The 25,635-nt window shown below is 36.5% G+C and overlaps 1 long non-coding RNA gene across 1 annotated transcript; it reads left to right on the top strand.

Moving 5' to 3' along the window:
• Positions 1–736: 736 nt before the first annotated feature.
• On the top strand, positions 737–13,429 carry LOC118355440 (uncharacterized). The gene is made up of 4 exons (XR_004817853.2): positions 737–947; positions 1,405–1,552; positions 2,417–2,456; positions 13,299–13,429. It is a non-coding gene; the product is annotated as an uncharacterized LOC118355440 (long non-coding RNA).
• The last annotated feature ends 12,206 nt before the right edge of the window (positions 13,430–25,635 follow it).

Below are 25,635 nucleotides of genomic sequence, written 5' to 3'. Positions count from 1 at the left end.
AATTCTGCAAATGGGACACTGAAAATGGTGGTGAGAGGGGCCAACCCTATATCCAATGTTTTTTTTTTCTATGTGGGTATTCTAGATTTTTGATACAGCACCATATATTGGCTTTTGATTCAGCATTCCAACACTGCAGAGTTTGGTTCTTGGCAAGCACCCAGGTGATATTTGAATAGGTTATCTTCATTCTATTAGATTGACTTCTTCTGTAAAATATATAGATTTCACAAAAATATATGTGTGCTAGGACTAGTCCTTTCAATGGTCACACATCCATTGCTACAAAATGAGTACCTTATTTGGAGACAATATTGTAGAAGAATTCATGCCAATAAATAAATAAGGTATTCTACAAGCTCTTATATGGTGATGGGGGTAGAGGAACTTCTGTCAGTGAAGATAAAATCAAATCTGGAGTAGATAGTGATATCATATAGAGAAATCATCATCAATTTCTGATGTTGACAGGGCAGATATTCAGAAGTACAGTAGCTAGGTCTGCCTTGTGCAAGAGTTCATGTTTCTGGACGCACACATAGTTTCTACTCCTCCACACTGGCCTTTCCTTTCATGGCCCATGTAAGCACTGCAGTGATAGTGAGAAAGGCTGTGGATTCACAAGCAAAGCATAGTAAAACTTTGAAGCCTGGACACTGACTTTCTTTTGAAATTCCTGGATCTGGTTTTGAGTAAAATCTGCTCTGTAGCTGCAGGAAATAAGGCTTTTTCTAGATGCTGCCCTCAAAGACCTTCTTTTATAGCATGCCCTGACTTGATAGTTATCTGATCTAACTTTGTCATTTTCATTGCTTGACTCTTCCAAAGCATGAACAGCAGCCAGTGCACTTCATAATCCTTGAAATGACCATTGCCCCCATACCACTGATGTGTTAGAGCTACACTTGGCCTTCCACCAGCCTTCCACTCAGCCTATTCCACTGCAGGTGAGAGACTCAGTTACTGTAATAGTATCAGACTTCACCATCCCCACACTGTCCACTACAGTGGGTTTCATGTTTCCATCTGACTGGTAAATGGTTTAGTTCTAGAGTCCTATCCTGTATATCTGCTTGCTAGGTACCAATTGCTTTAGCCATCACCCCCCCCCCCCCCCCCCCCCCCGCAGAAAGCAAAGCTTCAAAGATTTCTGCACAGCTAGTTTATTTGGAAGGTAATCACAATGGGCAGGAGTTACCAATCAACAGGAGTAAAACGAGTAAGGAGAAAAAGGTGTACATTATTAAATTAGGCACCGCCATAGCAACAGCATTCCAGAAACTTCTCTGAAAAGCATATAGACCACCTCCCAGAACTGTCCACTTAAGAAGTGCCCGTGGGTAGCATTTACCTCCTAGTGATTGAGGATTATGGAAAAAGGTGTTAACTTTCCTGTACTTTCAGGGTTTGTACGCACACGCGCTTTCCCTGCACCCCATGCCACAGCATTGGAAGAACCTCATTCAACACTTGGTGCATGATTGAGAGGAGATGCTGCCAGAATAGAATGAGTCAAAGCACTCATAGAATTTCTCTGCTCAGCTGGAATCAGGTAAATCGAAGAAGATGGAAGTGGTACACAGGGGACAGCTGATACAGAGGGTGTGGGAAGAATATGCAGGAGAAAAGATAAAATGAGACATATGGGATGAATCTAGAACTATGTGCATTAGAACTCTATATTGGTGGGTGGACATGGTCATGAACCACTCTTGTATGTACTTCCCAAATCTCTAATAAACTCTGTGAAGCCAGTGAAATCTGCATGTTAATCGATATTTGGCAGAACCCAAGGAAGTGGGTACTTATTATATCACATTTAAGTTTGCCCAGAGAAAGCATGAAGGCAGCACTCACGAAAGGCAGGAGGCCTGGAGAAAGAGAAAATTAAGAAAATGTTTTCACACCTCTTCCTAGAAATTTGGAAAAATGTGAAGGCAGTGCTTTTGGAATTCTAATAAATCACAGGATTTTTTTTTTTTTATAAATGAGGAGTACCACTCATACCAAAAAGCATACAAATCATAGATATAGATGTATTTTCACAAAATGAACAACCCCATATAATAAAGACCTATATGAAGAAGCCTACTTTGTGCTTGCTTCCAATTATCCACCCCTAGGGTAGTCACTTTCCTAAATTTTAATACCATAGTTTTCTATTGCCTCTTTCTGAATCTTATTCAAATGCAAACACAAAGTTGGAGCCTGATTTCTTTCACTCAACTTGTGAGATTCTGTACACCATGGATTTTTTTGAAAATTAAGTTAAAGATCCTTGACAGTTGTAGCTTTGCTTCTCATGTGACTGTGAGGACCTAGACTGTGTCTTATTCATTGTTGTCTCACCAGCATGTAGTAGTATGCCTAAGATCATGATAAAATGAGTGATACATTTTTTTTTAATCTACTGCAGGGTTGACTAGCCCAGAACCCTTCATCAGCACACAGTAAATGTGAGTTGATTCTTACATGAAAAAATTATCACAATTATCCATCCTTGTGTCTTTAATATTGCTATTGGTATCTCAATCTATAAATGCCGATCTTAAGTATGCAATTTCTATATGCCTCTGTTTTTATTTCTTTAATTTTTATTGAGAACAAAGAATTCCTAATTTTGCAACCAAGACTCTCAAAATAGTATGAAGTAGTGAAAAGGACCTAGTGATGATATGATGGGAAAGAAAGACATTGGTTTCTAGTATGTCTGAAGCAAAATGTAAGGAAAAGTAAAAACTCCAGCAGGGTTGAATTTCCTATTGTTTCAGTATGCTTCCATCAGTGCACCTACCTTTTTTTTTTTTTTTTTTGGCTGTGGCGTTTGCATAGTTATAACTGTAGACTACACTGAAATTACAGATTTGGACAGTTTGGTACGTTTCTTAAAGAAAAAACAAATTTTGTGAATTTAAGCAAAGAGTACAAAAGCTGATCAAGAGTTTGCAGTGAATGATTATAATTACTAGTTAAATTACAGTTTGTTTTGTCTTAGTAGAATTTATATATGTACTTAAAGATCAAGGAGACATTGTTTATAAGGTTTTTTATCTTTCTGTAACAGAGAACAACACATTCTGTCATGATTTGCCACGAAAGCCCCTTCTCTTCATTATTTGTGAACAAGTTTAATAATAGTATTGGTTAAAATGTATACCTATTACTTAGCTATAGCGATAGTATAATAGCATGCTAATAATTACATAGTAATAGCATAACTAACATTCTTTATGTGCCACAGATTATTCTGAATACTTTATACATTATATGTTACAACTAAGATTCTATATATATTAAGTTTTAGCACATTTCATCCTTATACAGCCTTATGAAGTATAGACTTTTATTATCTTCATTTTACAATTAAGAAAACTGAAGGGTGCCTGGGTGGCTCAGTTGGTTAAGTGATTGACTCTTGATTTCAGCTTGGTTCATGATCTCAGAGTCCTGGGATCCAGCCCTGCTTTGGGCTCCATGCTCAGCCAGGAGTCTGCTGGAGGATTCCCTTATCCATCCTCCCTCTCTCTCTCTCTCTCTCTCTCTCTCTGTCAATAAATGAATCTTTAAAAAAATTAAGAAATCTGAGTATTTTAGAAATTAAGAAACAAGATCACACACTAGTGAGAAGTAAATCCAGTATATGAGCCCAAGCTTTGGAGTCTGTGCTATGCTGCTGATTAAACTCAAGAGAGACACCTTTGGCATTTCTACCTCATCTTATGTGAGAGGACTTCAGTTATATGTTCTTCCTTCAGCTGAGTGCCTCTTTTATGTGAACCCCAAGGAAGTCTGGAAAGAGAAGTACAGAGGGTCTGGAAGAGAGGCAGAGAGAAGAGTAGAGATTGCGTGGGAGGTGGTGGGGCTGGGCTTGGAAGGCAGGGAAAGAAATGGTGAGTGCAAGGAGACCAGGGAGGAGCTTTCTATAGTATGACACTGGGTGCTTACCACTGCCATAAGAAAATCATTCTGAGCATTTTACCCAGAGGAAGAAGTGTAAAGAAAATCATATGAATATTAATAACCTATTTTAAAATAATAATTATTTTCAAAACAACACAGATATGAAATCTTTGATTATCAGACAGAGTGAATATTAAAATATTAAAAATTAATACATTTCACATATTTTTTAAATGAGAAATTAAGGCTCTCTAATGTTCTTAAGCATTAAAGTGAGAAATGAAGGAAATTAATAAAACTAAGTGACCAATTATAGGGTGACCAAATGATGGACAAACTATTAATTGAGAGAAATAAAGAAATCTAATTACAGAAAAGAGACACATACTCTAAGTACCAGTCAATACTACCCAATATAATTCTCTCCCTCTATCTCTCCCAATGCTTTTTTTCTGCTTTAGAAACAAAGCTTGTGAAGAATTTAGTTTCTTGGGCAATATGCAATAACTTGAAGTTAACTTATTTGAATGACTCTCGCCATGTCCTATCAGACTCATATATATATAATTAATTGATATTTTATTATCATAGAAAGATACATTATTTGCTAAAGCAAACTAGGTGTAACAACGAAATCTCAGAGCTCCTAAATCCCATGTGGAATTAATACATTAACACTTTTAGGTAATAAACACAAATTTGAAAAGTGACCCATTTCCCAAGACACATAATGTGAAATCATTTTGGAAGCATGTAATTTATTCAAAACAATAATTATTAGATATTATTCTGCATCTTTTTGTAGTTTACCATTATGTTTTTGGCACCAAGCATATGCACACAGCATATTTTTGGAGGGCTTTACCCTTCAGAATTTGAATGAAATGTATACAATCCATACAAACCTCAAAAAATCTCTGGCTGATTTTACTAGAAAATATCAGATGGTTTCTTAGAAAAGCATATTATGGGTTTCATATTAATAGGTTAGGTACATTTAGCAAAATTTGATCTTATACTTGCAGAAAATATTTTGAGTATGGCTAAATGAATCAATGATTTGCTAATCATTGCCAAGGAAAGAAATTTCCAATCAAATTTGAGTTAATCAAATTAGCTTTACATTAACAACATATTTTGGACATTCTGTGTATGATGACCTTTGGAGATCATGAAAAAAATAGCATGGTATGATTCTCACCCAAAGCTTTAAACTTGTTGGAAAGACAATCTATAGAGATACATAGCATAAATAACAACAGTATAATATGGTTATTTCATGTGGCGTTAGGATGTAATTAGGTAGAAATGGGAAAGATTTTCACTTGGCCAGGGTTTTCATGGGGACTGAAGTATTATCCAAAAAGTGTTAAGCCTCCTGAACACGGGGAGGAAAAATAAGGTGAAAGATGAATTGGGTTCTGGTAAGTTTAGATGAAAAAGTGTCTAGGAAGGGTGAAAGACCCCTGGGGACCTAAAAGGAAAACTTCTGGACCCTGAAGCAAAAGCAAGTATAAAAAGAAGTTTGCCCCAGGGCTGAGATATTCATCCATTCAAAAATTACTTACCCTACACATACTGTGTATCAGCAGGTACAATACTAGACAAAGATCTCTGACCTCCTGGAACTTATTTCCCAACGAGAAGAAACAGAATCACGGTCAATAAATATAATATTTAAGTACATAAATAGCTAACACAGTAGTTTAGTAGTATAGTTTATTACAGCTCAATAAGGAGGTTGAGGATAACAGAGGGGAAAAATGAGTTGTAAGTCTCAAAAAGTTAAGCAGGATGGGCCTTGTTAATAGAATGACATGTGAGCAAAGATTTGCAAATATCTGGGGGATGAGTGTTCCAAGCAGAACAATCAGCATAATGGCCCTAGAAGAGAAGTGCATTAGCTTGTAGAGCAGGAAGAAAGCCAGTGACTCTGGGATGGAATGAGCCAGGGAACGTTAGTAGGAGATGAGATCGCAGAGTTAAAGGGGCTGGATGTGTAGGGCCCTGTAGAAAAACTGTAAGAACTTTGACTTGCACTTTATATGAAATGCAGGTCTTGGAAAGGGTTTGGAACAGAGTAATATATGATATTATTTTAGATTTTAAAAGGCTTACTGTAACTGCATTTGAGCATGCCTCCCAAAGACAGAAAAGAAAGCTGGTAACTGCAATCACATATTTGCATCATCTTTTTAAATACACTTTCCCTTGTTTATAGCTTTTTCAAGAGTAAATCAAAATCAATTAAACTGCTCATTTTTGCTCATTTTTGCTTATCTTTGAATCTAAAACCCTGTGTTCTAGCCAATTTCAAGGGAACATTAAAGGCTACTGTGATAGTACAGGCATAAGAGAAAAAGAACATGGCCAGGGCAGTGGAAGCAGAAATTAAAAAGATAAAGTTTTAAAGTAATTAGCATAACTATTTTGGACTGAATATTTCCCTAAAACTTGCATATTGAAATTCTAACCCTCAGTGGGATAATATTATAGGATGTGGGGCTTTGGTTGGTAACTAGGTTTAGATGAGGTCTACCTACCCCCTACCACCACCACCACCACCATGAGGAGAGGAGTGTCCTTATAAGAAAAGAGACCAGAGCATACTCTCTCTTTCTGTCATGTAATATAACAAGAAAGTGGTCATCTTCAGAAAAAAAAGCCCTCATTAGACAACCAATGTGCTGGCACCTTGATCTTAGACTTCCTGTGCTCCAGAACTGTGAGAAATAAATGTTTGTTGTCTAAGTCGCCCAGTCAATGTAATTTATTATCAGCCTGAACTGGCTAATAAAATGAAGTCACTAAATGACTGGATACAGAGGATAAAGGATACAAAGAACCAACATTTCTCTCCCTTTTTTTATGACAGAACAAAGAAAAATTGTGATTCCATAAACAAATGCTAAGAATTTTTTAGAAAGAAAGCTCGAGGAAGAAAGAGGAATCTGAGAATACTTGGTTTGAAATGAAAAAGCTTCTATTTATTGAATACCTAATCTCTGACATGCAGCAGGGTACAAACACTCATGAATATTATCTGGTAGAAGAGCTTAAACATCATAACAAGAAAGATGATGTAAACCTGCATCTAGGCATTAAATGAATCCCTCTGGTGGGGTGTTTGGGAAGACAAGAAGGGGAGAGAAACAATTGTGGAGGCTTCAAACCACACTACTTGTGCAATTAGTCTCCAAAACCTAATTACTTGTCTTTGTGTTTGTCATCCCTTGTTTTTCAATCAGTTCTTGAACTTCTAATTCCTGATTTTCATCTGTTATCTCATTTGTTTTCACTTCAAATTTTGGGTTCTCTGCAAATTTGACAAGTTTGCTTTCTCTAACTTCATTACGGCCAGGGTTAGAAGTATTGAAAGCCACAGGCAAAGAACAGATACCTATGACATTTGCTATTGAGTGGTCAGAATGGAAGGCAAATTGAAGGAGTTAAGGGTAAGCATGTGAAGGATGCAAATTCAAAAGAAATAGTAAACAGTGTTTTTTCAAAGACCAACATAATCTGATAAATAGAAACTCCTTTTAAAAAGTACTTAAAAACCCAAACCCTTGAACCAATAAAATGAGTTTTTAAAAGTTACAAGCTATAAGATCAATATAAAAAATAAATTCTATTTCTGTATATTAGCAATGGACAATCTGAATATCATCATATCAAGGAAATAATTTTTATTCATAATAATATAAAAACAAATAAAATACTTAAAAATCAATTTAACAAAAGAAATGTAAGATCTGTGCCCTGTGAACTACAAAATATTACTAAGAGAAATTAAAGATCCACAGAGAGATTTTCCAGATTCATAGATTGGAAGACTTGATATTCTTTTTTTTTTTTTTTTTTTTTTAGACTTGATATTCTTAAGAGAGCAATTCTCTCCAAATTTCTCAGCGAATTCAACACAAAAGACTTAGAATCATTAGAATAAATTTTTAAAAGGAGAACAACACAGGAGAACTTATACCATCCAATTTCAAAACTTAGTGTAAATATTCAGCATCAAAACTGTGGGGTTGGCATAAGGATAGACAAATAGATCAATGGAACAGAATAGAAAGTCTAGAAATAAATCTTTTTTATGATTTTATTTATCTATTCATGAGAGACAAAGAGAGAGAGGGAGTGAGAGAGGCAGAGATACAGGCAGAGGGAGAAGTAGGCTCCCTGGCAGGGAGCCTAATGTGGGACTCGATCTTGGGACTCGATCCTGGGACTCCAGGATCATGCCCTGGGCAAAGGCAGTTGCTCAACCACTGAGCCACCCAGGGGTCCCCATAAATAAATCCTTAAATTACGGTCAATTGATTTTCAACAGGGTGCTAAGGCAATAATTCATTGGTGAATTTTCAACAAATGGTACTAGGACAATTGAATATTCATATGCAAAAAAAAAAAAAAAAGAGCTTAGACCCTTACCACTTATCATATGAACAAATCACCAAAAAAAGTGGATTACAGACCTAAAAGTAAGAGCTAAAATTATAAAACTTTCAGAGGAAAACAAGAAAAATCTTTATGGTCTGGCTTTAGGCAAAGATTTCTTGGATATGACAAGAACATTCTATAAAAGAAAAATTTGATAAATTGGACTTCATAAAAATGGAAAACTTTTGTTCTTTGAAAGACATTATTAAAAATAAGATGACAAGCCATAGACTGGGAGAAAATATTTGCAAATAATGTACATGATAAAGGACTTAATCTGAAATATATAAACACAAGTCATTAATAATAATATAAACAATTCAATTTAAAAAGTGGAAAACTATTTCACTAAAGATATGCAAAGGCTAATAATTATAACAAAAATGTGCTCAACATCATTAGTCATTAGGGAAATACAAATTAAAATTTTGAAGAGCTACTGCTACATAGCCATCAGAACGGCTATAATCAAGAAGACTGACAAGTATCGGCAAGGATGTGGAGAAATGAATTCTACACATTGTAATGGGAATGTGAAATATTGTGGACCTTTTATTCTTTATTTTTTTTTACAATATAGTGATTCAGTAGCTCCATATACTAATCAGTGTTCATCAAGATAAATGTACTCTTAATCTCCTTGACTTATTTCACCCATCCTCTCACTCACCTCCCCTCTGGTAACCACTTGTTTCTTGGTTTGTCTCTCTCTCTCTCTCTCTCTCTTCCCTTTGCTTGCTGTTTGTTTTTTTTTTTTTTTTTAATTTCACGTATGAGTGAAACCATATATTTGTATTTCTCTGAATGGCTTATTTTGCTTAGCATTATGCCCTCTAGATCCATCTGTGTTGTTGGAAATGGCAAGATTTTGTTCTTGTTTACGGCTGAATAATATTCCACTATAGATGTATGCAAACTCTTCTTTAACCATTTGTCAATTAATGGACACCTGGGCTGCTTCCATAGTTTGACTATTGTAAACAATGCTACAATAAACATAAGCGTGGATGTATTCCTCTGAATTAGTGTCTTCATAGTCTGAGTGAATACCCAGTAATGTGATTCCTACATCATATGGTAATTCCATTTTTTTAAAGATTTTATTTATTTATTTATTTATTTATTTATTTATTTATTTATTTCTTATTTATGAGATAGAGTGAGTGAGAGGAGGAATAGAGGGGAAATGAGTGGGGAGAAAGAATCCTGGGCTCAATCTCATCACCCTGAGATCATGACCTGTGTAGGAATCAAGTCAGAGGCTTAAATGACGGAGCCACTCAAGTACTCCCGAGTAGTTCTATTTTTAATTTTTGAGGAATCCTCATGCTGTTTCCAGAGTGGTTGCATCAGTTTGCATTCCCACCAGCAGTGCACAGGGATCCCTTTTTTCCTACATCCTCACCAACACTTGTTTCTTGTGCTTTTGATTTTAGCCATTTGGAGAGGTGTGAGGGGATATCTCTTTGTGGTTTTGATTTGCATTTCCCTGAGGATAAGTGATGTTGAGCACCTTTTCATGTATCTGTTGGTCATCTGTATGTCTTCTTTGGAAAAAATCTATGCATGTCTTCTGTCCATTTTTTAACTGGATTATTCATTTTTAGAGTGTTGAGTTTTATAAGTTTTTTATATATTTTGGATACTAGCCCTTTGTTAAATGTGTCATTTACAAATATCCCCTTCCATCTCATAGGTTTTCTTTTAGTTGTATTCGTTGTTTCTTTTGTTGTGCGTAAGCTTCTTATTTTGATGTAGTCCCTAAAGTTTATTTTTGCTTTTGTTTCCCTTGCCTCAGGAGACATATCGAAAAAGGTGTTGCTATGGCCAATGTCAGAGAAACTTCTTGTCCTCTCTTCTAGGATTTTTCCATGCATTGCAATTGGAATGTAAAATGGTTCTAGACATTTTTGAATACAGTTTAGCAGTTTCTTAACCTAAATACAAACTTATCATATAACCCATAAATTTCATTTTTCTAGATTCTAGTATCTGCCTAAAGTGAAAACTGTTGTCCACCTGAAGACTTACATGTGAATATTTATAACTGCATTCTTTATAGTAGCCAGAAACTAGAAACACTTAAAATGTCCATCAAGTGGTGAATTCATAAATATATTATGGTATGTTCACACAACGAAATACTATGCAGCAATAAAAAGGAATGATTTACTGATACATGCTACAATATGAATGAACCTCAAACCAGTATGCTGAGTGCAGTAAGCTAGACAAAAGACAACATTTTGTATCATTCTGTTTTACATGAAATTCCCAGAAAAGGCAAAACTGTAGAAAGAGAACAGTAGTTTCTGGGGCTTGAGGGCAATGGCAGAGATTAACTGCAAACAGGCTCAAAGGAAAACTATGGTTTGATGAAAATGTTCTAAAACTGATTTGTGATAATGGTTGCACAACTGGTTACATTTATTCAAATCATTCAATTATACACTTACAAATCTTGCACATTTATGGTTTGCAAATTATAGCCCAATAAATCTGTTTTTAAAAATCAAATACATTTTCAAAGTAGGGCAACACTTCAATATTCACATTCAAAGTATTTTAAATACAACTTTAATTCATCCAGAGGTGTGGTGTCTAAGTAGGTTCAACTTTGTGGTGCCCTGTTAGAAATTTATTTTCTTACTCTTTTCTCTATAATGAGAGTTGTAAACCTACAACAATAAAAAGATACAATACTTCCTATATAGAGACAAATAAATAGTTGATTGAATATTAAAAATCTCTGGTGAAAGCCAATTAATCAGATATTTATTCTTCATGATATTACCATCTATGCTCTTAAAAGTAAATTACCTTTTTGGGGTACCTGGCTGGCTCAGTCCTTAGAGCATGCGACTCTTAATCTCAGGGTTGTGTGTTCAAGCCCCATGTTGGGTATGGAGCCTACTTTAAAAAAAAAGAGAATTACTTTTTTTACTATTTTTAAAATAAAGTGACTTGAGTTGACTGAGTCTAATACACAAAGCTTTGATATTTTCTCAGAAAATTGTTCACATTATCTTAGAAGTATTTTAAGGTAATAATAAATCCAAATAAAATATAGAACTAACATTCTTTCCATCATTTCACCAGAATAGCAATTTCTTTTCAATTTTAATTGTGGCAAAATACAAACAACATAAGATTTGCCATATTAACCTTTTTTTTACATTTATAGTTCAGTGCCATCAGGTACATTCACCCTATTCCAGGGCCATTGTCATCATCCATCCATAGAACTCTTTCATCTTGCAAAACTAAAATTCTGTGTCTTTTTATAAAGTTCTCCATTCCCGAGGCACCCAGGTGGCACAGTCAGTTGAGCATCCGACTTGGTTTCAGCTCAGGTCATGATCTCAGAGTCATGAGATAGAGCCCCAAGATGGGCTCTGGGCTCTGTGCAGTCTGCTGGGGATTCTCTCTCCCTCTTCTTCTGCCTGTCTCCCCTGCTCAATATCTCTCTCTGTCTCTCTCTCTCTGTCTCTCAAATAAATAAATAGAACTTTTTAGAAAAACGCTCTTTATTCCTGCTTCCAGCCACAATGACCACCACTGTACTTTCTATCTCTATGAATTTGATTACACAAGGAGCTTCATGGGATGATACCATATTTGTTTTTTTGTGTCCAGCTTATTTAACTTGGCATAATGTCCTCAAGCTTTGTCTATGTTGTAGCACAAGTCAGAATTTCCTTCTCTTTTAAGGTTGAATAATATTGCACTGTATGTCTATACCACATTTTATCTATCCATTCATCTGTTGAGGGACACTTGGGCTGCTTTCACCTTTTGGCTATTGTGAATAATGCTGCTGTGAATGTAGATGTACAAATATCTCTTTGAGTCTCTGCTTTCAATTCTTTGGAGTATGTACTCCCAAGTGAAATTGCCAGTTCATATGGTAATTCTATTTTTAATTTGTTGAGGAACCAGCATACTATTTTCCAAAGTTGCTGCAACATTCAATATTCCAATCCAGAATACACCAGGATTGGGATTCCAGTTTCTTCACATCCTCACCAACACTTGTTATTTTCTGCCTTTTTTTTTTTTATAGTAGCTACCATAATGGGTATGACTTATCTTTGAACACAGCATTCTCGTTTCAATTTTAATATTACTCTAGCTGACTTTGGTATGAACTCATCGTGAATCAAACTTTGTGTACTTAATCTAATAGAATATACCTAAAAGATTTGATTCTTCACATTCAGAATATGTTAGTCTCATACTCTCTCCAGCTTATACAGGAGCGAGACTTTAACTGGAAAAACCTTGAACTCCAAATCAGATCAACCTGAAAGATTCTTTGAACCCAACTAAAATTAAACCCAAATGCCATTAAGTATTTTAAGCAGGAGTGCATCTCATCCCATATACAGCTGAAGCAGTCTAATTCAGAAACACATCCACCAAACTCATAACTCTTTTTTAAAAACCTGAGTCTTTTGAAATGTTTTTTGAAATAAATAAGAACATACACAATATTTCATTCAGATTGAGTCTCTGAATAAAAGTAATATTGGCATTCAGAGTTCTTGCTGCAAACTTTCTCATATTCCATCCCATTGAAGCAGAGCTACATGAGCTAGTGTGTTTTTCAATTTTTTGCTGATTATGGAACATTTCCATTGAATGCTAGGGATGCTCAGGAAACATTCATCTTCTCTGTCAGCTAGTTTCCCTGTATCATTTCAATTGATCTCTAGCTCCTTCAGCAATAACTTCTCTCTTAAATTTAATTTTGAGAGCTTCTGTTCTTTGCTTCCTGGTACTCCTTGTCTTTAAAATTTCCACTTTTTTTTTTATCTTAACAAAATAAAGGTACTTAGTTTTGGGTGGCAGGCAACAGATTGATGCTAATTCATGTCAGTGCCAAGGGTCCTACCAACCTCTGGTCCAACAGAAAGTTAGCAATACAGCTGATCCTGATGCTTGATTAACAGGTCTCTTCTTAGTGAACAAAGCAACTATCAGCAGCAGACCCACTTTGGAGTCTCTTGGGAATGTGTGAACATGACAGTAAACAGCCTACATCAAAGATGTTTCAATTCTGCAACAAGCCTTTCTGCTTCGGGTAAGTGATATGCACCCAAACAAAACATTAATCAGAAGACCCATTTTGTCTTCCTTAGAGTATCAGAGCTATATGCAGATTAATCCTGCTCTCTAAGTGTGATTCTGAGCATTAAAAGAGTTCCTTTAAGGAAGTGTAGAGGCTGAGAGAAGCACTGTAAATTGAGCAGGGATTTCATGATAATAAGAGTCTTGCTGCAGGTAAACATGAACATTATAAAATTTGAATGCTTTCTTTTAATTAGGCCCATCACTTGGGGGGCTATCTTCGAGGTCATCTGTATCTGACAGGTTGCTGTTAACACAAAGTTGAGAATAGTTTACAATGTCTGGGCAAGGACGCTTTGACCAGTTTGAGTGGAGGAGTTTGTATATTCATCTGCTTTTCCCAATATCTTATAATATGAAATTACAAAGGAGAACTGAGTAAAATCTGAAAGTGGGATGTAGAAAGAGGATAATATTTGCTTTCCTGGAAAGTGGAAAGGGCTAATGTTGTGAAAAGTTTCCACTTACTTGTACACCTGTTTGGGAATGTCAGTGGGTGTGAGAGTATCTGTGGAAGCCACCCAAAACTGACATAGGATGGCCCTTTGATCTGCATATTCATCCTAAACTTTACCCCTATAGGAAACAATGAATTCATTTCACCCTATAGCCTATCCTTTATTTTTCTCTTCTGCTTGTGTTCCTGAATCTGAAAAACTTGATGCACAGCATAGGCCCCAGGATGGGTAGGGGCTGTAAAGAGTTTGATAAGTGGCAACACTTTAGCCATATGCTTTTCTTTTGGGGGAAAGAAAAGATGGGGGAAAGTGGGTGACGTTTGGAATAGCCATGTTTTTCCTGGACCAAGTTACAGAGGACTCTAGTTTCTGCTGAGGTTCTGACAGCCCACCAAGAAGTTAAACTTTAAACCCAAGTTCATTTTCTTGTTTCGCTAAAGATGAGAATCTTGTCATAGTGTTATTTTAAATTTTAACAGTTGTGCTAAACTAGCACATAAAAAGATTTTCCTTAATAAAAAGATAAAATATTATTTTCTCACTTTTTTTGTAATTTGAAAATGAGTGAACATATTTTACCCTAAATCCTAAAACAGATACAAGTTCAAAGTTGATCAGTTGTCTATGGAATTCATATATTCATAGAAACATAATAATAAGAGGTGTCTTATAAGACCATGAGATATCTCTTACAAAGCTAATAAATATCTTTAGAAAAACAAACAGGTTTTTTATAGGGAGGGGAACCTTCATTCCAGTAATTATCTTCTTTTACAACCACTTGTATAAAGTAGGTGCTCCTTTCATCCTATAGTGCTATATCCTTTACTGAGGATCCGTGTAAGCATCCTGGAGCCCTTCTCTTCTTGCAGCCAAACAAATAATCAAGACACAAATTGTCTCTTTGTTTATTTGACTTGTTGTAGAGAGGAGAAATTTCATGAAGGAAAGGAAAACATAATCTCTTCACTTTTTGCTTGATATGATGAAGTACATAGGCCCCTGACTCATGAACAACTTTCATTCTATAAGTGTGCTGTAAATATTAAATAGATTATAGAATTCTGCATGTATGCATTAATATCTATTGCATTCTTAATAGTAAATTACTGGAGCATACCTTTTAAACTTAGTTTTGTTTATCTTTAAAATAGAAGTCTTTGCTATGACTTTTTTAAAATTAACAGTCCAAATTTCTGAAAAAAAGGTAAATTTAACTTAATTTTTTTTTCCTTTTACGAATTGCATTTAGATCCAGAAGTGGTAATTCCCTTGTATTTAGAGTTAGTCGTATGCTCCTTTAAAAAAATTATTTATTCATGAGAGACATGGAGAGAGAGGCAGAGGCAAAGGCAGAGGGAGAGGCAAGCTCTCTGTGGGGAGCCCAATGAAGGACTTTATCCCAGGACGCAGGGATCATAACCTGAGTTGAAGGCAAATGCTCAACCACCGAGCCACCTAGGGGCCCCTAGTCAAAGGCTCCCTGAATGTAATGGCCAAGTTTAATGTTCATAGCTAAACATTTTCAGTGAGGATTTTTAAATGATTCAAAAGTGAAACACGAGACATGGTTTATTAATCAAATTTTAAAGAAACAAGTAACCTGCAAATTTTAGGGGCTTTTTAAAAGTCTGTTTATTTTTCTTTAGTAATCTCTACACTCAACATGGGCCTCGAATTCATGACCCAAAGATCAAGAGTCACATGCTCTTCTGACTGAGCCAGCTGGGGACCCCTAACCTTTGTCTTTCAATCCGGAAAGTAAATAGCTAAGAGGAACTTAATTTTCTCTTCACTACTCTAAAACAATTGACCAACTGTTTCCATTTTATAAAATAAAGTTGAGCTAAATCAGTTGTGTTATTAAATAGGGTTAATCCAAATGGTTCATCTAATGACTACAAACATCATCTTAAGATAGTTTAAAAGACAATGAAGTGAAATAAGATTGCTATTTATACTGAGAACAAAAAATGGAAGACTAACTTCACTGTGTAGTATGGAGAATTACACTGGATGATTATTCAAGATTTCTCCTTATTAGTAGAAAAAATAATATTTGTAAGCAAAAGGAAGAATGTCTCATGTTTGTTAAAATCCTTGATCAAAATCAGGTAATACTATTATTTGTATCATCAACTCTCCCCATTACTCTTTAGTGATAAAAATATCTACTTCAGTATTTGACATGGTATATTGATTTGTCCATAGGTCTAGGAAATGCTTAGTTTCAATAGACAGTGATCTTTCTAGCCCCTGGCAGGGTGGGGAGATGGGGCTATAAATAAGTTGTAGTATCAAGTGTTCCTGGCTCTTAGGAAATGGTATGTATTTAACTCTCATCTAATGTCATCTAATGTGCTTCTCTATATTTTTTAAGAGAACACAGAAAGTGACAGAGTTAGAGGAATTAATTTTCTTTAAGATAAAATCCAAAGAATATCCACCTAATCATATCAATATTTCAATACATTTCCTGAACAATTTAATTTCCTTTCATTGCCTCTTCTAATCCACACAGTAAGAAAAATAGAAAGGATAAGCAATATTGAATTCAATAATATTGGAGGTAAGTTATAAGATAATATTGACCCTGGCATATGCCTATTGTATTGATTGGAATCTATATTAATATAATATTTCTATGGGGAAATGTGACAATATGATAAAATAGTTTTTGAAAAGTTCTCATCTTTAGGGTGCCTGGGTGACACAGTTGGTTAAGCTTCTGACTCTTGGTTTTGGCTCAGGTTGTGATCTCAGGGTGGTGAGATCAAATCCCATGTGGGGCTCCATACTCAGCATGGACTCTACTTGAGTTTTTCTCTCCCTCTCCCTTTGCCCTTCCCCCTGCTCTCTCTCTCTCTCTCTCAAATAAATAAATCTTAAAAGTTCACATCTTTGAAATAGTTATTCCACTTAAAATATAATTTATAAGGATATATATGAGTATGTGCTATAAGTGACAGTACTTTAAAAAATTTTTAATTAGTTACCATACAGTGCAATATAGTGCAATAATGATTTTTGGAGTAGAATTCAGTGATTCATCCCTTACGTACAATACCCAGTGCCCTCCTTAATACCTATCAGCCATCTAGCCCAACCTCCTCAACTCATCCTCCTCAACCCTCCATCATGCCTCAGTTTGTTCTCTACTGTTAGGAGTCTCTTATGGCTTCTCTCTCTCCTTTTTTTTTTTCTTTTCTTTTTTCCCTTCCCATATGTTCAGCTGTTTTGTTTATTAAATTCGACATATGAGTGAAAGCATATGGTATTCCTTTTACTCTGACTTATTTCTCTTAGCACACTACATTCTAGGTATGTTGCAAATGGCAAGATTTCATTTTTTGGGATGATTTCATGTATATATCACATCTTCTTTATCCATGCATCAGTCAGTGGACATTTGGGTTCTCTCCATAGTTTGGCTATTGTTGGTAATGCTACTACAATAATTTTTATTACCCAAACAAAAAATGAAGTAACCTGAATACCCAACCATAATAAAATGACTCTTTAAATTATGGGATCATCACCTTATAATGTATACATACCTTAAAATTATTTCTTTTTTAAAAAAAAAGTTTATTTATTTATTCATGACAGACACACACAAAGAGAGAGGCAGAGACACAGGCAGAGGGAGAAGCAGGCTCCATGCAGGGAGTCCGATGTGGGACTCAATCCCGGGACCCCAGGATTTCTCCCTGAGTGGAAGGCAGGTGCTAAACCACTGAGCCACCCAGGAATCCCCTTAAAATTATTTCTTAAAGAAAGATTGTATGTCTTGAGTTATGCTTACAGAGTGATATAAGTTGAAACATCAAATACAAATCTTTATAAATCATAGGCTATGATCACAAATTTATTAAAATATAATTAGAAATAGCTATATCTGTGTGGTGGGACTTGAGTTTTTTGTTTCTTCTTAATATGTTCCCAAATTCTGGTGTTAAACATGAATTAGTTTCTGGTCAGAAAAAAAATTATTTAAAAATATTTTTTCTACCAAATGAAATAATGAGTAAATAATCTCACCTGTGATAACATAAATGTCATTGCAGGGAAGGAACTCTGAAAAACTATTTGGAGACTTGGTTATGAACCATAGGCATGTTGGAGGCAACCACAGGATGTTTGGATGTGAACAGATATGAAAAAGGGCAGCAGGAAATCTAAAACCAAATATCAGAGCAATAACAATAATAGCAACAACAACACAATGATTAAACACTCTTAAAAATGAACTTAAGGGACATGTGGATGGTTCAGTCGGTTAAGCAGCTGACTCCTGATTTCAGCTCAGGTCATAATCTCAGGGTTCTGGGATTGAGCCCCAGCTCGGGTTCCATGCTCCACAGTGAGTCTGTTTGAGGACTCTCTCTCTCTCTTCTCTCTCTAAATCAAGTATATTTAAAAAATCAATGAGCTTAAATTAATAGTTACTTATATACTTGAGCTAATAGAAAACATACAGTTTTGAAGCTCACATAAAATATTTACAAATTGTACCAAATGATAGGTCATAGCATATTTAGCATATTTAGCATATTTCAAGTAGTCAGTAAAATACAGGACATATTAACCACAATGCAATTAAATTAGGAATCAACAATTAAAGGTGAGATTATTTTTATGTCTAGAAATTAAAAGTACTCTTCTAAAAAGCAATGAATTCAAGAGGAAACCATAATAAACATAACAAGAAGTACATATCAAAACTCATGGGCAGCATCTATTAAAACTGCATTCAAAATAATTACAATGTAGTGGAATAGTGATTCAAAATAAAAGATGTCTTATAAACATGACAAAGTACAGTGCAAGAAAGGGATTAGGAAAATGCTTTACAGAGAAGTTGACATTTGAGCTGCATTTTGAAATACAGACAGAAATTTGCCAGGATAATTTTGGGGGGAGGGTAACATTTTAAGTGAAGGGAGAAACATAAGTAGCCAGCAAAATATTTTAAAATGTGATGTGCTTGGGGAAGCATAAATAATCTGGTATTATAAGATGATTTAGTGGGAGATAAAATTGGAAAGTGGCGATCAAACAATTAAGTCTTTTAAATATACCAAATTGAGGGAGTAGAAGGTATAGGCTTCCAGATATGAAATGAATAAGTCATGGGGATGAAAGGTACAATATAGGGAGTATAGTCAATGGTACTATTATAGTAATATATAGTAATAGTGTTGTATGGTGACAGATGATAGCAATACTGTGGGGAGCATAGCATAACCTATAGAGTTGTCCAATCACTATGTTGTACACCTTAAACCAATGTAATATTATATGTCAACTATATTAAAAAAAAAACCCAAAACAAAAAAACAAAAATCAATCAAATGAAAAGTAGCAACAATATATAATGTATCTACTCCCTTTGCTCTTTTAGAAAATCATTTGAAAACTTGGGATATATCATTTGCTGTAGGCATATAACTTTTAACATAATTCACAACTAGTTGAGACAAACCAGCTAAACCACTGCAAATGGTAATCATCAATTCTAGAGAGAGATTATAAGTACTTGTAAATTCATGGCAAGCAGAATGATTTAGGAGAAAAAAAATACTGAATTTCTCAGATTTTACTCTAAAGCTATTGGTAAGCATTAAAGTTTTATACTGGTGCATGGCATAGTCAAATTTGCATTTTGGAAGGATCACTATGACACCACTATGAAGAACTGAGAGGTGTGGGGGTGCGAGTATTAAAGCACAGAGATCATAAATGAGGCTATTAAAATAGTCCAGATAAGATATGGTGTGGCCAGCATTAGAGGAGAGGCAGTAGGATTAGAGAAACAAAGGACAAATTTGAAAGTCCGAGAAAAATACAGTGGATGAGAATATCAAACATATTGGATATGGAAGGTAAGTGAGAAGAAAGGATGGAATGACTGGCTAAAGGTTGTCTTAGCTCAGGCTGCCATAACAGCATACCACCTACGCGAGGACCTAAGCAACAGACCTTTATTTCTCACAATTTCAGAGGCTGAGAAGTCCAAGATGAAGGTATCTGCAAGGGAAGCTCTTTTCTGAGGTTTCTTCTGTTGGGTTGTGGGTGGTCACCATCTTACTGTGTGCTCACATGACCTCTGTTGTGTACATGGGGGAGAGAGAAAGCAAGCTCCCTGGAGTCTCTTCTTTTAAAGGCACTAATCCCATTATGAGAGCCACATTCTCTTGACCTCACGTAAGCCTAACTACCACCCAAAGACCCCACCTCTATCTACCATCACTTTGGGGATGAGAGCTTCACCTTATGAATTTTGGAGGAAAGAATTCACACCATAGCAGACAGTAATGTGAAAACCTTAAAGGGCAATAGAGGAGAAAGGTAAATCTGCCCCAGAGGAATAGGGGAAAGGCTGAAGAGTATAAGTTTATTTTTAGATAGGATGATGTTTAATTTCAAAGGCCTTTAGTAAATGCAGGTGAAGATTTCTGACACACTTGGTTATGTAACTGTAGAGTTTTTGGAAGTGGGGGTGGTGAGATTTGATTTCAAAGTATTTAGTGCTGGCAAACATATAAAGAGTGGACCATGTGTGATGGAAAGAGGGCCACAGATGATCCCTTGGGGACACTAAGTCAAGGGCACATATAAAAACAGAGTGAAAGAGACAAAAGTGGTAGAGAGATGAGAAGAGAAACGGAAATCTATGTTGTCATAGAAACAAGAGATGTGATGGTCATCATCCATAAAACATTCAGAAAAGTATTCTATCCATTTGGTTTGGGCATTAGGATATCCTTGGGGAAATTGTTCCACTGACAATGCCTCCATCTTGTACCAAATTTTATTAGTTCTGCCCATCCTTTATCCCACTGTGCCCAGGAATGGCTCTGAAGAAGCCTCCTGCTACTCTAATTCTAGTTCTGGGGCTACAAACAAGGACTCCAAATAGGAGAGCCTCACACTAATTTCTGGATGCCCTCTGTGACCTGGGGTTGATTTTTTCTTACTCAGACCACCTTCATGAATGAGGCTCCTATGACCACATGCTTCAGATGCTGCCCCCATTTCTCTGTGCATGGCGAATTCCCCAATCCTGTGCCCTCTGAAACTGCCCTGGCCTGTCGCTTATGAAGGGAAATCTCAGATCCTTTCCGGATGCTTTATACACTGGATACATTTTGCTTTATGATCTGCTTCTTAATCCCTTTGTTCCCTATAGCTTTTGGAGAGCATTCTTTCAGCAGGGCTTCCCAATTCCTTAGAATTGCTTTTTTAAGGCAATTACTGCTAGTGTTTGCAAGTCCAACTTTACTTTTTTTAAGAACCAAAAAGGAAAAGGAAAAAAAAAAAGAAGATAAAAGAATTCTCTTAAGCCCAGAGGAAGCATTATGGGAAGAGAGGCCAGGCTGTCCTGTGACTCTGCATTTTAAACAGGAGGCTCTCCTCATGATGAGAATTACCTTGGCCCGGGTTGAGCTTTCCCCATGGACCCTTTCCACTTAAGCTTTTTATTTAAAAAGTAAATTGGGATTATTGTATTCCCTCACTTTACTTTGGAAGTAAAAATTTTAAATTAATTGTGGTCTAAAATGATAGCAAACAGAGAGGTTCTGATAGCAGTCTGGCGGCCTCTTGTTTAGCCAGCAGAGATTTCTGTTATTGCTGCTGGGAATGGCTTGGCTGAGATATTTTTAATTTACATTTTTTCTTCCTCTAATGAAGGTTTGAATTATGACTTACTATAAAATCTCCCAGTGTCGTGTCATGGAGAGAAAGATGTTGACTGACTTCCCTGACTTGATTGGAGTGGAGCTATTTATTCGGAGTTAGGTTTTAAGTCACAGGTAGGTTCTGAAGGATTTCTGCTTTCAGGGCAGCATTCTCCGCGAATGTCTCTAGCTCCCCTCAGGAGTCATCCCCTCAGCCCAGCCAGCAGTGCCTTAAAAGAGAAGAAGGTCATTTCTGTATCAGTTGCTTGTGCGGCACTACTAAGCTGTCCACTCTGGTAGGATCAGCCACTGAGGTTCAAAGTCTGGAACTTCCCTGGCCCTTCTTCTCAACCAGCCTCTGCCTAGGAAAATAGGGAAACCCCAAATGTCAGCCTCTCTCCATAGCTACCACCTGCCAAGAGAACCATCCCCAATGGGACAGGACAGATTTGTAAACAGTTATCTCTATGCGATAACAATAGCTCTCTGCCTGCTACATAGTGAGAATGGTAAAAATGTAGATGTTACAAAATGTAATTACTGGCCTGGAAATTTTCCTTCTGTGGCAGATGGTATGATCAAGAGCAAAGACAGACATGTCCTTCCACAAACCAAGGGCAATGGTTACACAATAGGCTTAGGTAACAGCCACTAGAGTAGACAGCTTTAGGTAAAACTCAGTGATATATGATAAAATAACTTCTCTGAATCCAGGCAGCTCAGATGAAATATCTGTTGAGGATATCCCACCACAGGCACAGTAACCCCATTCAGACTTCACAAAACGGAGTGGATATGTCAGGTTTCCCTGTGTCCTGAGACAACTGCATTCTAGACATTTCCATATTTCAGAGAAAGAATTTTAAAGGAATTTTAAAAGAAAACAGCACCAAAACTGAGAGTAGAACTCAAGCATATCAACCTTGGAATAACATTTACTCTGTGCCTCCAGTTTTCTGAAACCAGCTTTAACTGAAAAAATATTTTTTGAAGTTGCCTATTAGAGAATCTGTCCTGAAGCTTATTTCACAGTTTCATTATTGCTGTAGTGCCAACCAATATATGGTATCTCAAGGTACATGCTCATTTGTTTATCCTACCTTATATGTAGTGTGGCACTCCCCAGCCCATGTTGCAAAGACAGAGCATTTTCCTGAGGATTGGATTAGACATGCTGCAGAGTTCAATTAATGCACTTTTTTTTCTAAGTACAATGATTTTTTTTCTTTTTCGCAAGCACTAAGCCAAGTAACACATGGAAAAAGATCCTTTAGTGTTTTGTATAAAACAGTCCCCATTTGGTAATGTACATTGCAAGCTGAAAGATGGCATTCTGGCTTTTCCAATCGCTTCAAAAAGACACACTATTTCCTATTTATTGTTTCTGTTGGCAAGGCTCAGATTCCTAAAAGCAAGAGGGAGATAATTTCCTAAAGAAATTGAATTTTCTTCCTGAATAATTAAGGCCTTGGGAGTCCAATATTTAGAAAAACTTCAGCTATGAGCTTATAAAATAGGAAGACTAAGAAGAAACATTTTATTTTTTGGTGTTGTACAATCTAAACCTAAAAGGCAACTGAAAATTATCTCTCTTCTCATATTGTTGCAGCCCTTAAATTGTTCAGGTCACATGGTACAGAAAAAGATTTGCTCTGAGAATCTCCTGGGTGTTTCTGTTGGATGCATGTATTGGCCAGGCAATAATTACTTGTGAGAAATAATGAGGGCCCCTCAATATTGCAAATTCAGCAGTTGATTCGCCAAGTGCCAAAGCCTTGACAATCACTTCTCTAGAAGTTCAAGGTTTAAGTATATAACAACTGAGGGGGCAGCTGTCCTTGCTGTAGCCTTAAATGAAAGAGGTAGGAGTCAGAGCAGAGCCACATAAGAGATGCCTCGTTGGGGACCAGGAAGTGTTGATAAGCATGTACTGTGTCACAATGATGTCACTCAATGGTTGCCATCAAGTGTGTATGTTTATAAGGATACTGTCATGGTAATCATGTTTCTTGCTAATTTTTAATGAATTGAGAACTCTATATGACTGTTTTGTTAAAAGTATTCAGTTGAGAATACCTCCATTAAAAATAGATATCTAGGGATCCCTGGGTGGCGCAGCGGTTTGGCGCCTGCCTTTGGCCCAGGGCGCGATCCTGGAGACCCAAGATCGAATCCCACGTCGGGCTCCCGGTGCGTGGAGCCTGCTTCTCCCTCTGCCTGTGTCTCTGCCCCTCTTTCTCTCTCCCTGTGTGACTATCATAAATAAATAAAAATTAAAAAAAAATAGATATCTATTTCCAGGGCCTAAAAGAGAATTAGATTTTAGATAAGAAAGTACAATTCTGAGGAGCTTTGATTTCCTCAAATATAACATCTTTCTGATATTTGTGGGGGGAAAAACTAGTGCTAAGCGTATTTTGTTTTAATAGTGTTTTACCTAGTAATACTAAGATTCTTTGGGCCATTCATGCATAAATGACAGCAAAGGAAATGGCTGTCATTCATCCTGTAATAAGAAGAGAAGGAGAGTGGTCAGGGTCACGTTATCATTTGGAAATGAAGATGTGCACTGGGATCTATACAGCCCCCTGCGCCTGTCCTGTCATTCTTTGAAGGTTGGAAAGCATGCCTTCCTCTTTGTCCCCATCAATCTGCAATATAGACTGAGCTCCTGATCTTGCTGAATCCTCCTGTCCCCTACAATCTTTATTTTAGGTGCTGAGCTTTGATTTTATATCATTAATACTATTTAAAGATTAAAACTCTGGACAGTGTGCCAGATCCCACTTATCATGACAGCCTCAGAAGCAAGGTGATTGGGGTTGGGAAGCAGGAACAGGTAGAGTGAGTTTTTGCCCACGAATGTGACTTTCTGAAGATAAATGAGCATGACAAAGGAAAAAGACCTTTTCAAAACACAGTTGAAAGATCTTCGTCAAACTACCAAACTTAAATTCACACTGTAGATCTGTGACTGACCCACTGTCTAACTGCTTGTAAATGGTTTCTCTTCCAAAAAGAAGTAGGTAATGAGAATTTTTTCTAGCAAATCTCTGGCTCAAACAGAATTCTGTAGGAGGGGCTGGTCTCTTTATAGGTTATTTAATTTCTCATTGAGGATTCTTTTCCTCCTGAAATATGACTGAAGGTTTCCCTTGGAAACCATCGAATTCTGGGTTGGTTTGGAATGCTTAGCACCCTAGCCGAGCTACACCATTTTGGATTAGATTGCACGTTCCAGGTATTGACGTGTGTTTCTAACATTAGCAAAAGCACCTGGGACCTTCTGTCCTCCTCCAGCACCACCTCACTGTGTTGTGGCCGTGCTCCATCCAGCGACACATAACGGGTTCTCTTGGGTCCAGAAAAAGCAGGTCCTGCATTGGAAGGCATTCTTTTCGGATTCCAGCCAGAATATACAGGAACCCCATAGAAGCCTGTGGATCGTTCTTGCCCCAACGTGTCCTTCACCGTCGTGGCTTACACCTGCTCTGCAAGGAATGTGCCGCCAGTTGCCTCCATGCAGTGGGAGAACTAGATGGGGATCTTAATAAAGAGGAGAAACAGATGGAGACTAGAAGCTCTTGTGAAGTTAAAAGAATTGTGTGCTTAATAGACTAAATGTTTAATAGCAGTAATAGCTGCCAAGTCACCGCATAACTCACTAATATGCATGAACTGGAGCTGCAAGAAAGTGACTGTTTTCATTCTCAAGGACTTTCCTAAAAAACTCAAGGTTGTAAGAACTTAACCCAGAGAATAATTACTTGTCCAGACGTGATAACAGACTCTGGCAGAACAAAAATGACAGCTTGATTCACAGACAAATATAAGTCGGTCTTGAATGTCTGGCTTCCATTTTTCTGCGGAGAGATAGATGTCTTTAAAAAGTCTCCGCAGTGAACATCCTGTCAGTTTAAAAGGTCAGACACTGAAGTGTATCAGAAGAGATGATGCTGCACAGACCATTGAGAGAAAAGAAAATGATTTCATTATCCTCGTTCATCTGCTATGGATTA

The sequence above is a fragment of the Canis lupus genome, chromosome 8, assembly GCF_003254725.2.
Source record: "Canis lupus dingo isolate Sandy chromosome 8, ASM325472v2, whole genome shotgun sequence".
NCBI lineage: Eukaryota > Metazoa > Chordata > Mammalia > Carnivora > Canidae > Canis > Canis lupus.
This window is presented reverse-complemented; position numbering and strand designations above follow the sequence as displayed.